Genomic DNA, 14,918 nt, shown 5'->3' with positions numbered 1-14,918 from the left:
CACAATTTAATGGTAGTAAAACAGAGTTCTTGTGCTGCTCCCGGTCCAAAGTGCCATATTCCCTCCCACGTAATTCTTGGAATTGGTCCAGTGCTGAAGGTCCTAAAATAGCTAAAACATTCTGAAATCTAGGGGTACATATTGATGAGAAACTATCCATGGAAGCGCACATTAATAAAACAACATCTGTTTGCATTGGATTGATGAGAAATCTAAGAAAAATTATGCCAATACTGCCACAGCCAGCAAGAAAACTGGTAATGTAATGTACAGTTCTTAGCAGAATTGATTACGGTAACTCACTTCTACTGAGAGCCCAAAACTATCTACTTAAAAGGTTATACAGGGTACAAGTGATGGCTGCTAAGTACGCTCTGAATACATCTAGATTTGACTCTGCCTCAGGAAGTTTAAAAGAGCTTCATTGCTTACTTGTCAGAGAACAATGTATTTTAAAGCAATGTACATGCCAAACTCTCTCAGAATGAATAGAAATTTGATGAGTTTTAAGAAGAAAAACATGGATTATTCCATAAGTAGAGGCTTCTAAGCCAGGGTACTTTCTGTTGAAATTTTAAGGAAGGTTTATGTGCTGGTGTTAGGCAGTTGTTTGCTTCATTATACCTGTCACGTAAAAGATATGCTTTACAAATGCTTGTTAATATTAATAATAAAAAAAAGACCCAAAATTAACCTGTACTTAACCCTGGTTAGCTTGGCTCAAAAATCAGTCAGACTCAACATAGAGGCAATGTGTAAAGTATTTATGCAGCACACAAACAGTAATAAAGTGCACACACAACACAAGAAAAATCCAATATCAATTTCCAAAATAGAGTACATTTTAATACATTATTTGACACCAAAACAACAAAAACCCAATCAGTGGAACCAGAGGCAAGAATCTTTAACGATTTTAGTATAAACTAGCACCTAAAAGATCAAAGCACCAACCGCAGAAATTTTAATTGCAGGAGACCTGGTCAAAGTAAAAAATATGGCTAACTGTGATGGAGTACAGGATGGATACATGAAGTGGATTGGGTCCCTTTGGTGTTTATCTTCAGACTAAGAAGAAATTCTGGTAAAAAAGTTCTGAAAAGGTAAAGTTCTGCAAGGCAACACTGCAGGTAGTGTCTGAGGATGGAGGGTTGGTTTCAGGGAGCCACTGGAAGAAGTCGCTGTGAAGATTTCTACTTTCGAACGTAGTCACTTTTATGGAAATTGAAAGTTTCCAGTGAGATAAGGCAGGCCGCTGTAGCTAATGAGAGATCTGGGAGGATGGGTACCCCTTTGACATAGGACTGCTAAACAGGATTTTCTGCAGAGGAAAAAATAATGGGAGCTACTGTGAAGTCAGGCCGACCGGTGATGTCCTTGGGTGATTAGATGAGCTGGTTGTTCCTGGTTTGCCCTTGGTTCTCAGAGGTGTTTTAGCCCAAAACTATTTAAGTCCCAAGTTTTGGATGTTGGCGATCTGGTCAGCTTTAGCACCACCACCGAGGGTCCTTGATTGCAGGGGCAGGTATGTTTTCAAGATGGTGGGAGCCCGTTATGTCTCTATGACATTGGGTAGGAGGCCAACAAAATAGCCCTTAGAGTCACACTGGTTGTCATGGGTTCAGGTGAAAAAGCAGGGCTCAAACAGCAAGGCAGGCATATGAGGGTTCAAGGCAGTCCCCAAGCAGTAAAGCAGTCCTTCCAGGTGCAGCAAAGCAGTCTTGTGGAGCTAACAGCAGGCCACAGCAGCAGCCAGTTATATGAGAATCCTTCCGCAGGTCTGGAAAGTGAACTGCACAGTGGGCCTGTGGGTCCGATTTAAACATGGTGTCTATGTTGAAATAGGAGAGGTTTATGGTAGGGGTTTGCTATGGAGTGCTTGGAATTTCCCGACTCCCCAGCCCTGGCTCCAGGCTGGCTGCTGGAATATTGCAGTGGTGATGAGCTCTTTGTGTAAAGGCAAAGCACAGCCAATTCAGTGGCAAGTATGGCTGTGTCCGTCTCCGCCCTACCCTGCCTGCCTGCAGATGGTCCATTCAGGCACAACTAATCCCTCGGTAAACAACCTTTACAACGCAACTTTTACATCGCAGAGCCTTTACAACGCAACCATTACAACGCAAACTATTACAACGCATTGCTCTGGGGGGCGCTCTAGGATAGGGAATAGGTTAATTTACTATCCAATAACCTTCCCTAGTTTCCACGGGGACTGGAGTTGGAATAGTAAATTAAACTATTCACTATCCAGTACCCCAAAGCACTATGCGTTGTAATGGACTGCGTTGTAATACTTGCGTTGTAAAGGCATGCGATGTAAAAGCATGCGTTGTAATGTCATACATCCAATCCCTCTATTGTGTGACTGTCTGGGAGGAATTCACAAAGTCTAACTGCCAACTACCACCCACTCATGTGACCTAGGACTGGCTGCAGGCACTAAATGGCAGAAGACAGGAAAAAGCCAAGTTTCTAATGGAATTTTCAGAATTGTAATTTAAAATTCAAATTGACCTTTAAAGAGGATTTTTCATTGTAATTTCATAGATAACAAACATGAAATCCTTATTTGTCCCCAGTCCAAAGTTAGCATCTATTAAATGTAACAAGGCAACCAAAGGTTATGTACAAGACAGGTAGGCCTCACAGTTGTGAAAAACGAACTCAGTAACTTTTCACTACCCAGACATGGAAACCTTAAAGGTGCATATCTAACCTTTAAATTGCAATGAACCTATGGGCTATCTAGGGTATGCCTTAGGGGTAACTTATATGCAATGAAATGGGAGTTTAAGGCTTTGCAAAGGGGTTATATTGCCAAGTCGAATTGGCAGTTTAAAACTGCATTCAGTCTGCAATGGCAGGCCTGGGACATGTTTTAAAGGGCTACTTAATTTGGTGGCACAACAAGTGCTGCAGGCTCCCTAGTAGCATTTAATTTGCAGGCCTTGGGTATATGGTATACCACTTTACTAGGGACTGATAAGTAAATGTAATATGCTAGACAGTTGTAAACCAATTTTACCATGCTTTAGGAAGTGAGCCCAGGCACTTTAGTACTGGTTAGCAGTGGTAAAGTGCACAGAGTCCTAAAGCCAATAAAAACAAATTCAACAAAAATAAGAGGGATGAAGGCAAAACCTTTAGGGGTGACCCTGCAGAGAGGGCCACGTCCAACCTACACCCAGTGCACTAGCTGAATAGTTCAATATGTTGTCTGAAAATGTTCAGCTTTAATGCATTCTTAAAAGAGATATTGAAGCTCAGTGAAATCCAGTTTAAGTTTTCATACAACAATTGTTATACTGACCTGCCTTACAGACTGTAGTTAGCTTAAGCAAACAGTATACATTAATTTATTTTAGTCAGTTTAAACCTGACAATGCAGAAATGGGCAGTTTAAAAATCCTTGCAAATCCAATACACCTCTGACTTTTTTCTCTCAGCAATTGAACTCCTTTCTGCTTTATGAGTATTTTAGAAAAGAGATCTGGGGCTTAAGATTCTAAACACTTTAGCATTCGTAAGCCCTGAGATTCGGAAAAATCACAGAGTTTGCAAGTATAAAAATTTCACATGCAAGGAACCCAGGCACTTTAAAAAAATTAGTTTCCCATTTGGGAAAGGAGATACAGGATGGTGCCTGCTGTTCCTTGATTGTATCCATCTGCATAATAAATACAAATAAATATTTATGAGACAGGTCAGTCTGTGACCCTCTTCAAATGGGGATTTTGTGGTGCGACCCACTAGAAAATAGGCTGCATCACAAAACTAAAGACTGACCAAAAAAGTTGGTGGACTATTTGTGATCAATCTCTTCGTACCTCATTCCTTTGGACATATTTTGAAAGAAACATAGCAAAGCCAAACTGTCCAGTATCTCCAGATTAACATAGTTCTTTTTATGATAATTAATGCTTTTGTTAAATTTACACAAATGAAGGATCTGTGTAAATATAAAAGAACATCTGCCCTGCATTATGTCTCATCAAATTTATTTTACGTTTATCAAACATTGTTTTTCTAACTTTACTTTTGATGAAGAATGACCAATGTCTGGTTAATAATGTTGTATGGCTTATTTTTTAAATGTATTTATTTGTAATGTGCCATGCTATGGGCATAAGCTGACGGTCCATATTGAGTCACTGAACGGTGGTCACTTTCATAACTTATTGAATTAAAATGCATTTTAACATTATCTTTAATATTTTTGATAGCGTAGAATACATTTGACATCGGAAAAACAATGAGCAGATCACTTAAACTGATATCCAGAGAGTAAATGTTCTATTAAGGTTGGATACTCCGAGCCTGGCAGCACCGGACAGCCTGCATAGCTATTTGGAAATAATAAATGTATTCTTTAATTTCCAATATGCATGCCTTTTTAAAACTGGATGTGTGATGGCCTATCTTCGACCTAAAGTGAAAACACAACAATCACTCAACACGGAGGGACAGGGCCGTCATTTTGCAGCAGTGAGATCACAAAATAAAAGGAGAAAACCTAGCGCAGGAAACATGTGGCATTCAAACAGTAGCATACCCAATGAGCTGACTAACCAGTAAGATAATGCAAAGTTTCAAATCATGTCATCCATTGTTTGAGACTAAAGAGTGTAAAGTCCTTCAGAATCTTCACTCACTCACTTCAGTTCAAACATCCATCTTCAGAATCTGTGGAGACCAAGGGCCTCATTTATGAGAATTGACGAATCGCTGCGTGAAAGCAGCGATGCCTCACTTCTCAGTGCGCACTCATTGCACCATACCTGATGCGTCATATTTAATGTATGATGCATCATGTCGCAAGAAGTTACAGATACGTCAGTATTTCTGACGTATCTGTATGGCGCAAAAGTGACGCATTGCTGGAGTGCGTCACAAAAGTGATGCAACTTCAGCAATGCGTCCTTTCACAAGCCCCATGTGAAAGGGCCTGCGTCAGTCTTACGCCTACTGTGAGGCAGGCGCAAGATTTTGAAGCAACAGCATCCTAGAAGTGACGCAGTGAAATCTCATAGATTTCACGGCGTCACTTCTACAAGGATTTTTGCGGAGGAACGCCCACCCAGCGCATGGGTTTACAAAGTGACGCATCTGCTTAGATGCGTCACTTCGTAAATAGTGCACAACAGAAGGCATGTTTTACGCTGCCGATGCGTCACAAAAAGTGACGCATCAGAAGCGCAAAACTGACGCAAGGCCTCATAAATGAGGCGCCTGGAATCTTCCACTTTCAGATCGTGCAGCAGGGCAGCTGCTGTCAGCACTGTTTTTCCTTCTTTTTCGACTTGATGAAGGAACGTTGCTCAGCACAGGGGGACTCAGAGGGCGCTTGTGGCAGAGCCCTCCAGAGAGGCTGGTTGAGCACTGAGAGAAAGAAATAGAGGGCTGCACTGGAGAGGAATATTGTTTTGCCCAGTCTCGGGTGTCTTTAGACTCAGAGAAAAAAATGTGTGCATTGATGTTCAATAATGTTCTGTTTGGGTGGAAAAAGTAACAAATACTGGAGACCTAGGGCTAGATTATGACTTTGGCACCATTGGTCAGGCTCTCCGCTGACAAAGCTGCACCAAAGTGGCGCAAAGACCGCCCGCCTTATTACGAATTGATCTCATTTAAGGTGGATGGTCCTTTGCCATTCCCATAGCGGTGCTTGAAAAACAGGCCCCGCAAATGGGAATTGGAAAAACGTTCTAGCATGGCATGGACAGTGATACCCATGCTGTGCTGGAACTTTGTGCGAATACAGACAAGAGGGCACATTCTGTGGGCAAGGCAGGGGGCATGGGTGCCCTGGAGGGCCACTTTGTTCCTCCACCGCCAGCCTTTTCATTGCGGTACTCCTGCCATGAAGTGGTTGGTGGTGACGAACGTTGTGATATGCTGTGCAGGACTGCACCAGTCCCACTGAGCTTGTTACATTGTGGCGCCTCTCCGGTACCGCCAGGGAATGACTGTTCCCTGGTGTAGCTGATGGTCCTCCGCCGCAATGACTTTTGAAGTCGTAATGCGGCGTATGGACCACCACGGGTCTGACATTCTTATGACCGCCAGACTTGTAATTAGTCCCCTAGTACTCTGAGCTTCCTTTTGACCCCCTCATGAATGACACAGGACTATGTTGCTCAGCCAGGGTGTGATCTCTGTCTTGAAGCGGTACAAAAGGGGGTGGTAATGGACGGAGCATCTGAACCAATCAAACACTCAAACCCAGTCAAAAGATCTGGGTTTAATCCATCACCGTTCTTTAGCCCACTCTGCCACCCCAGTTCAGACATGGCTATATGCAAATCAGTCTGACCCTGTGCCTCATGGGAACAGTCCAGCCCGAACTGCCAAGCCATGCCTTCCCTGGACTGGAAACAAGCTTCCGAGGACCGGTTCCTGGCATTACAGCCGTCTTCAGTCCGGCTTGCTTGAATCCAGTGGCAAAGTGAGCAAGGGACTCACGTCTGAGCATACCCTGCCACACATATGGCGGCCAAAAGCGGTACAAAAGGGGGTGGTAATGGACGGAGCATCTGAACCAATCAAACACTCACACCCAGTCAAAAGATCTGGGTTTAATCCATCACCGTTCTTTAGCCCACTCTGCCACCCCAGTTCAGACATGGCTATATGCAAATCAGTCTGACCCTGTGCCTCATGGGAACAGTCCAGCCCGAACTGCCAAGCCATGCCTTCCCTGGACCGGAAACAAGCTTCAGAGACCGGTTTCTGGCATTACAGCCGTCTTCAGCCCGGCTTGCTTGAATCCAGTGGCAAAGTAAGCAACGGACTCACGTCTGAGCATACCCTGCCACACTTATGGCAGCCAAAAGCGGTACAAAAGGGGGTGGTAATGGACGGAGCATCTGAACCAATCAAACACTCACACCCAGTCAAAAGATCTGGGTTTAATCCATCACCGTTCTTTAGCCCACTCTGCCACCCCAGTTCAGACATGGCTATATGCAAATCAGTCTTACCCTGTGCCTCATGGGAACAGTCCAGCCCGAACTGCCAAGCAATGCCTTCCCTGGACCGGAAACAAGCTTCCGAGGACCAGTTTCTGGCATTACAGCCGTCTTCAGCCCCGCTTGCTTGAATCCAGTGGCAAAGTGAGCAAGGGACTCACGTCTGAGCATACCCTGCCACACTTATGGCGGCCAAAAGCGGTGCAAAAGGGGGTGGTAATGGACGGAGCATCTGAACCAATCAAATACTCACACCCAGTCAAAAGATTTGGGTTTAATCCATCACCGTTCTTTAGCCCACTCTGCCACCCCAGTTCAGACATGGCTATATGCAAATCAGTCTGACCCTGTGCCTCATGGGAACAGTCCAGCCCGAACTGCCAAGCCATGCCTTCCCTGGACCGAAAACAAGCTTCGAGGACCGGTTTCTGGCATTAGAGCCGACTTCAGCCCAGCTTCACTGTGCCCTTGACTCCTTTCTCCACTTGAGGCAAGCTGGTATAATCTGCACTTGCATCTCTCATTTCAGTACAATTCTCAGCCATGCTGGATTTTTAGGCATCCATTTTATGGTGGGCCCCTAAACAAAAACAAACACAAAGAGTATTAATTTATGAAATGTAACCCATTATGTTTAACCTCCCCCACACTAGTACCCTGTATTACTTATTACCTAGCAAAAGCTATTAGTTTAAAGCAGCTTTTCTATTATTTGTGCACAACATGCAAAAATGTGCAATGTACAACATAGCATAATCATACACCAGGGCAAATTATCAAAGCGAACACAGTTAATACATACTCATTGCAACCTGCTCTAATGTTTTAGATAGCTTTTCATTTAAAACGCATTTTACCCCGCGTGTAATGTTGGTGCATGGTTAATTAATACACATTATAAGAAGATGTGTTACGAACTGAATATGTATTGTCTAAATATGCACCAAAGTCCAAGTCTCTTAAGACAAGAACAGGGATTGTAGATTACAAGGAACAGGAGCTGGGTACATAGAACACATTCCATGATTATCTTCAAAGCTAAAAAGGCCACTGAAATCACGAGTTTTCTCTACACTGCAAAAACACATGTTAATTCAGTACAAGCATTTCAGACTGACTAGGCCTCATTTCATGTTTCTTGGGCTATGTGTTTTTCACTTGCACCAAAACTGCGTCATTTTAAATGCAGTCTGTCTGAAGCACAAAAATAAAGCAATGGCTGTCTCCAGATGAAATCTGAGCTACATCACCTGTGTTGTCCCTAGCACTGGCGCAAACATTAGCTGCCTAGCACCAACTAAGGCACTCTTGCACCATGGTGCAAGGGTGCCTGCATTGTTGGGAATTAATGTTTATGTGCAGGAAGGGGTTCTGCACATAAACGTCAGGACACCTTTACTGCACATAAACAATCCAGAATGCAGCACACAGAGACAAAGCAAAAACTAGGATAAAATCAAAGCATTTCTCCTCATGCGCCAATCTAATGCCTGCTCTTGCATGGCTTTAGTTTTTGCCACTGCCACAGATTTACACCCCCTTGTAAATGTGGATCAGCCTTAAAAAACAATGGGTGTTGTGGTGGAACGTCCACAGCAAGACTGATTGCACGCCCCTTTGCCGCAGAGGACTGCAACTTTAAGGGGTATATTTACAAGGAGGTGTTAAGCCACACTAAGTGGCTTAGTGCCACCTTGTAAATATTAAAAATGGTGCTAAACCGCTGGAGCCTCAAAAAAGTGACCCTCCTTTGGTGATAGGGTGTTGTAAATATACATCTGAGTTGCTCCTACTGAATTATCACCATCTGATCTATAGGGTACCACCTATTTCTGCAAAGAATACAGCACTCACTGAGATATTGCATCAGAAAATGTGACTTTTCCTTGTATAAGAGACTACTTTTGAAATAGGTACTCAGTTAAAGCCGTCAGCACCAGTTGCTGCACATATTTTAGGAGTAAAAAAAAATAACCAATCAATGATTTAAGCGCCTGCTGCTGACATGCCTTTGTGACCTGAGTGCCACCACTTTGAATCCTGCAAATTTGACTCAAATCTTCACCTTATTTATACTGATATAATGAAAGTTATTATGTTTAGATAAACAGCAGCAGCAAGTTCAGTATAAAAAGCAAGTTAGAATTATTTGAAGGGTGGAGATTGTAATTTCTGATTTTGACTGGCCCAAGGGGTAGAGTAGCTATAACTTGAGAAACGAAATGTTTAATTGAAACTTGGCTGTGCATCAGCGGCCTAATTGTGAAGCAATCTTCAGAGAATCATTGACTGCTCCAATTATAAAATATTTAGAGCAAATAACAAGCAACTATGAAAATAAGACAGAATTATATTGCGCCATTCACCTATTCCATTAGAGTGGAGCATCCTATATGCGTGTAGCCATCAGTTTTACAACAAATTGCATCCATTTTCAGATCACTGAAAAACATAAAAGGAAAATTACATTCTAATGTTGAAACGATATTCCATTTCCTATGGCTCAGACTAGCATTCGTTCCATAAAGTATGGATAAAAACAGATTCCTGGGATGCACCAGTACAGCACGATAAAACTTGAAATATTATTTAGCGAAACAGCCAGATTGTGACCTTTGCTCAAGTTTGGGTGTGAATAGTATAATCCAGATTGCATTGTTTTACATGAAGCAATTTCTAAATATATTTGCAAAAGATTTAATTGAAGGGACTAAATCATCGCCAGCTTTAAAAAGGTACCTTAGATCAATGTAAGGCCTCCTGAAGATCTCTGATTATTGTTGCAAAAATGCATGCTGTGATCCTGCCCAGCAAGAGTGGTGTACAACTTCAAGTACTCTCTGGGGAGTATATTGACAGGGATTTAAGAGGAAGTTATTTAACATACACGATACCTTGGTAGCTGAGTGAAAGTCTAGTGAAGGCAAAGAAGAGGCGGGAGTGTTTGTTTCCAGGTATCAGCCATTCAGAATGGCTTATGGAGTAATCCAATTGATATATATGAAAACATGTCCGTTTAAAAGTGCATATAAGCAATCACTGCACTTGATATGCAAACTTCATGAGCATATCCTTCATTTAGTATACTTATGTTAGAACTGGGGGTCACCATTTCCGACACAGTAGCTTGGCGCGAGGCAGGAAGGCACCCGAAGACAATGTGTAAAGCAGTGGTGCAGCACACACTCACACTGAGACAGTAACTCGCACGCAATAGAATGACACCACACCAGGTTGTTTAATAAACCAAGATTCTTTATCTACTTTTAGTTCAGGCGGGTAACACTTCTTAGGTACTAGGCTAATGTAGTCAACATCTCCTAGGCATTAATTCAATGAAAATAACAATTCTGATAGTCAGGGAGATCATAGGCAACATCTCTTATGTAAACATTAATAAAGGTAACATCCCCTCTGCACTTCTCCAATAAGGCACACCTTGGCTCCGTGTATTTAACCTCAGTGACATTTACTAGGCAGGTGAATGATTCCTGCAACACTTCTCAGGCAAGGAATTAGCATGGGGTATCCAGAAGTGTCAGCCAGACAGTTAACACAACTTCTGTGGTGTAGATTCCAGGCCACTACACATCCTTGGGCATTCATGCAGTAAATGTGAACATTCCTCCACCTCCGGTACAGCGGCAATGCTGGGCAGATTCTGTTAGGAGGAGTAGTTCCCCCCTCCCTCCAGCGTGAATTTCCAGGCATCCGGACCTCAGATGTCCCTCATTCACCAGCCATGTTCCGAGTAGGCCCCCCCTCCCCCGGCAGTCCGCTGCTCTTCTCCCGCAGGGCTCTCACCTGGAGGGGGCGGCGGGAGTTCCTCTATTGAGCCGCCCCGGCAGGGAAATCAATTGAGGGGCTCCCACTGGCAGGGGAGCCCCCTTCAGTGATGTTCGAGACCAGCCCCGGGCCTCAGACCTCCTCACGGCCCAGGAGCCGATGGGGTTGCGGCGTCCTGAGGGCCAGACATGGAAGTCAATCAGATGGCGGCTTTCAGTGGGCACGGCTGCAGAAACCAATGGGGGCGCCTGCTACGAGTCGCGGCCGATGACATCGCTCATGAGGAAACGCTCCAGGGCCTAGCGCGGCCCTCTCCAGTACCGCAGTGGCCCTCCCTCAGGCTTCGGGGGCTGCAGTGGGGGTCTCGAGTGGCGCCTCCTCCTCGCTCAGCATGGCGTCGCCAGTGAAGCTACCATCCCGCTCTCTGGGCACACAGCGCTCCTTTCTCCAGCGACTCCGAGGTCGTGGCGGTGAGTTTCACGCACAGCGCTTCCCAGTGAAGGTCCCAGAGGCCACAGCAGTGATTGGGAAAATAGCGATTAGAGGTCACAGTGATTGGAAGTCTCAACGTGCGGAGAGGAGTAGCAGCAGTTCAGCCAGGTCCTGGGCTACGGCGGTTATCAGGGGCAAATAGCGCTCAAAGGGGCACAGCGCTTGGCAGCATATGCAGTTCCTTCAGGCCAGCCACCGCGTAGGTAGTCAATTCAGGTGGTACAGTGCTGAAGGAGTACAGCTCTTGTATTAGGACACGAATTAGAAGAAATGGTTAGGGGTTCTGCCCACATAACCCTCCCGTACCTGAGCAGGAGACATCCAAGGATGAAAAAGTAGCAACAAAAGGTACTAAAGGGATAAATCTACTTTAATTCTCAAACAAGAAATAATGAATTATCTTGTGATATGCGAATTATACGCATTATAGTTATATGTAAATTCATAAACACATATATGAGCAAACAGCCAGAGAGGCACAATATCACAAAATGATACAATCTATATACAACACATCACATCTACAATATGTACAAATACACAGAACATTATACAATACCAAACATCCTTCTAAGTACCCTAGAAAAAACAAGAATTATATACACCAATTTGCATATGTATCTCCTCTCACTTTGGGCTGGAGTATACAACAAAATGGTAGTCCCAAACAAAGAAGAAGCACCAGGGGGGGGGGGACTTATCAACCCAGCATAGATTTGTATTGGTGTGCCTAGAAAAAAATGAATCAAATCTTCCTTAAATTTATACAAGGGACTCCAGTCCTTGTATTAGGACACAGCAAGGGCTTTTCAGTCTAGCACTGGCAGCAGGTAGCATATTACATTCCCATAGCACAGGGGGGCACAGTCCTATCAATATAGCGCTGGGTTGGCACAGCGCTTTACCTGGTGATCCCCCAGTAGCTGCAGCACTCCCAGGATCCTCAGCGCATGGAGAGAATGGCAGGTCCCAGGTTTACAGTGCTAGTTGACAGCAGGACTCTAGTTGCAGTTACTTGGGGGAGGGGGAGGGGTTGAGTTGGCTGGCACAAGAGGCAGGCTGGTTCCCTGCAGCAGACTGGAGTTGGTCTACTGTGTTTCCCCCTCACTGGGCAAGGTCAGCAGGCTGGCAGGGTCCCTCACCTATCTTCGGTACAGCAGGGCCTAAGCCCAGTCAGTCACAGTAGTGTTAGTACCCCCCTAGGCCCAACCGCCTACACTCCGCAGAGGTTCCCCCAGGTCCAGTGGTGCCCCAACTGACTAGTCAGGTTTCCCTCCTTTCCACTTATACCCCTAGGTCAGGTGACCCTCCTGAAAGGCGGCGAAGCATAACTCCTCCCTGGGCTGAAAGGTTCCCGGCGCTTCTACATGTCTGTCTATAGGACAACAAGGCGGGACGGCAAAGATACAGTAGCAGTATGTCCCAGCCTGCTCCTAACTACTAGTGCATGTAAGTTCAATGGCCAATCCGCAGTAGCAGGGCATCCATATTATTAGGAGAGATCACCTGCACCTCAGCACTGTTTGGCAGTGGTAAGGCGCCCAGAGGCCTAGGTCCAACAAAAAGATGGTGGCAAAACTGAGGCGCAAAGGGAAAAAATGTGGAGAAAGATCACCCTAGGGCTGACAGGTCTAACAGCTTTTTATTACCTTCACGAAATATGGAAATATGGAGAGAGTTGGATCGTGAATTAGCATTGACATTTTTTATTTATGAACAGGTTTTCCACCACCACCTTGGCATACTTAATGTTTTAATGAACTCTGTATCTGGAGCTCAGATCTTGGACCCTCTCGAGGGACAATGTATTTGCTCTCAGACTCCAGCTGAGATTAGTGCCTGGAAAATAGACCTTGAAAACTATTTCCATACAAAGAAACATGCCGAGTGGAGTACTGCTGCGAATTGTCCCGTCGTATCCACGGATTTATGCCGATTGATTGGGCTAATGCTGAGCCATAACTAAATGCTCTGCATGGATTTTGCTTGCTGTGATATATCAAAATGCAAACGCTATATTATTCCTCGACTTTTGTTATGAGGAGATTTGACCTATTTAATAAGTTTTAAATGTATCGCACCTGCCGTCAAAATTTTGAATGATTGGCTTTTATGCTGTTATTGAAAACGCTCTACTTATTGTCTGTCCTGATGATGACCGCATAGTTTACCAGCGGTCGAAACGCCGTCGACGCATTCTGTGGCCATAATTTGTGAAGGACACATTATATTCGTCTATGTTGTTCTTTTTGTACATGTAATGTTTGTATGTTAGCCACGTGTTTGGTAATGTGAATTGGTTGTTTTTGTTTTGCCAACACTTTTTGTAAGCGTTTGTTTTACTTGGAGTTTTTATTGAATTTGTATGTCTAATAAATTAAGAATTTTTTTTAAATTAGTTCGGAAATATAGGCTTCTTTTCTCTTTTTCCTTTTTTTCATTTTGTGTACGAATCCCTTTTCATATGTAGTTGTAATTGTTATTTAATTGTTGTACCTGAACCTTTTGTTAGGTGTTACTATTAATCGTCCCTGGTTCAGGGGTTTTGGACAGCCTCTGTTGTCGTTAATGATTATTCAGGTTAAGGCCTGCTGGATGTCTAGCGCTGTAATATCAGCAACTAGTCCCTCTGTCTAAGTACTTAAGAGCTGCAGTAAGTTGATATCGTTGAAATACTGATGAATTGCTTCTTTTGAAGCTATACATCTAGTCATAGACAGCTTATTGTAGTGGTCTAAACAGATTTTTGCCACCTTTTCCTTTTGAAAAACCAACACCCCCTTCCCCGGTTCCTGCAGCTCTGTAATTAATGCAGCTTCCTATTTCGCCCAGGTTGACCATGCCAGGAAATTTGACTACCATCTGGCTTCCTTCATATACCCACTGATAAAACATTTATGAGCTATTTATCTCCTCTATTTTAAAGAATTCCCTTAAGTCTTGGTTGGCTCCGGCTAGCAGCATGTCCGCTACAGTTCACTCCCTCAAAGAACCAATCTTTGGTTGTAAGGCAGTATCGACTACCGTTTGGAGTTCAGCTATTTGTGCAAGACCGTAAAGGCCACGATCTGGCCACACATTGCTGCCTTGAAAGTTCCCCAGAGTGAAAAAAGTGTTGCTGTGCCCCTATTCTCCTGAAAAAACTCTCTAATCTATGTTTTCGTGTTTGGCAACCGTTCCTGGTTGGAGAGAAGGAGCCCATCCATCTGCCACATGAACCTTTCACTTCGTCTTGCTTCTATTTCTATCTTAACACTAATCACTGAATGATTCGAAAATGAATTAGCCCATATTTTTGAATCAAGACAATGAAGAGAACATGAGAGTAGGAGATACTGTATAAAGGAGACAGACTGGCATTAACGAGAGTAGAGAGTTTATTGTGAAATTGCAGCATGGGCCCTACATCATGGGTCAATCAATTGGAAGTCTTGCTTCATTACATCCAGTTCTTTTTTTGTATTTGGCATCAGCTATTTTTTTTGTTTTCTTTGAAGTATCCCTTTCAAAATCCTGAATATAATTGAAGTACCCTCCTAAAATTATAGGATCCTCCATTCCTCTGGCCAGATTGTTGATCTTAATAATTGACTTTGGATTGTCTGTAATCGGGGTGTAATAATTCACTAAATTGAATAAATTCCCATTCAGACCAGCTGTATCCAAATTCAT

The sequence above is a fragment of the Lissotriton helveticus genome, chromosome 8 (assembly GCF_964261635.1).
Source record: "Lissotriton helveticus chromosome 8, aLisHel1.1, whole genome shotgun sequence".
In the NCBI taxonomy this organism is placed as follows: Eukaryota; Metazoa; Chordata; class Amphibia; order Caudata; family Salamandridae; genus Lissotriton; species Lissotriton helveticus.
The sequence above is the reverse complement of the archived record's forward strand: the minus strand, read 5'-3'. Positions refer to the sequence as shown.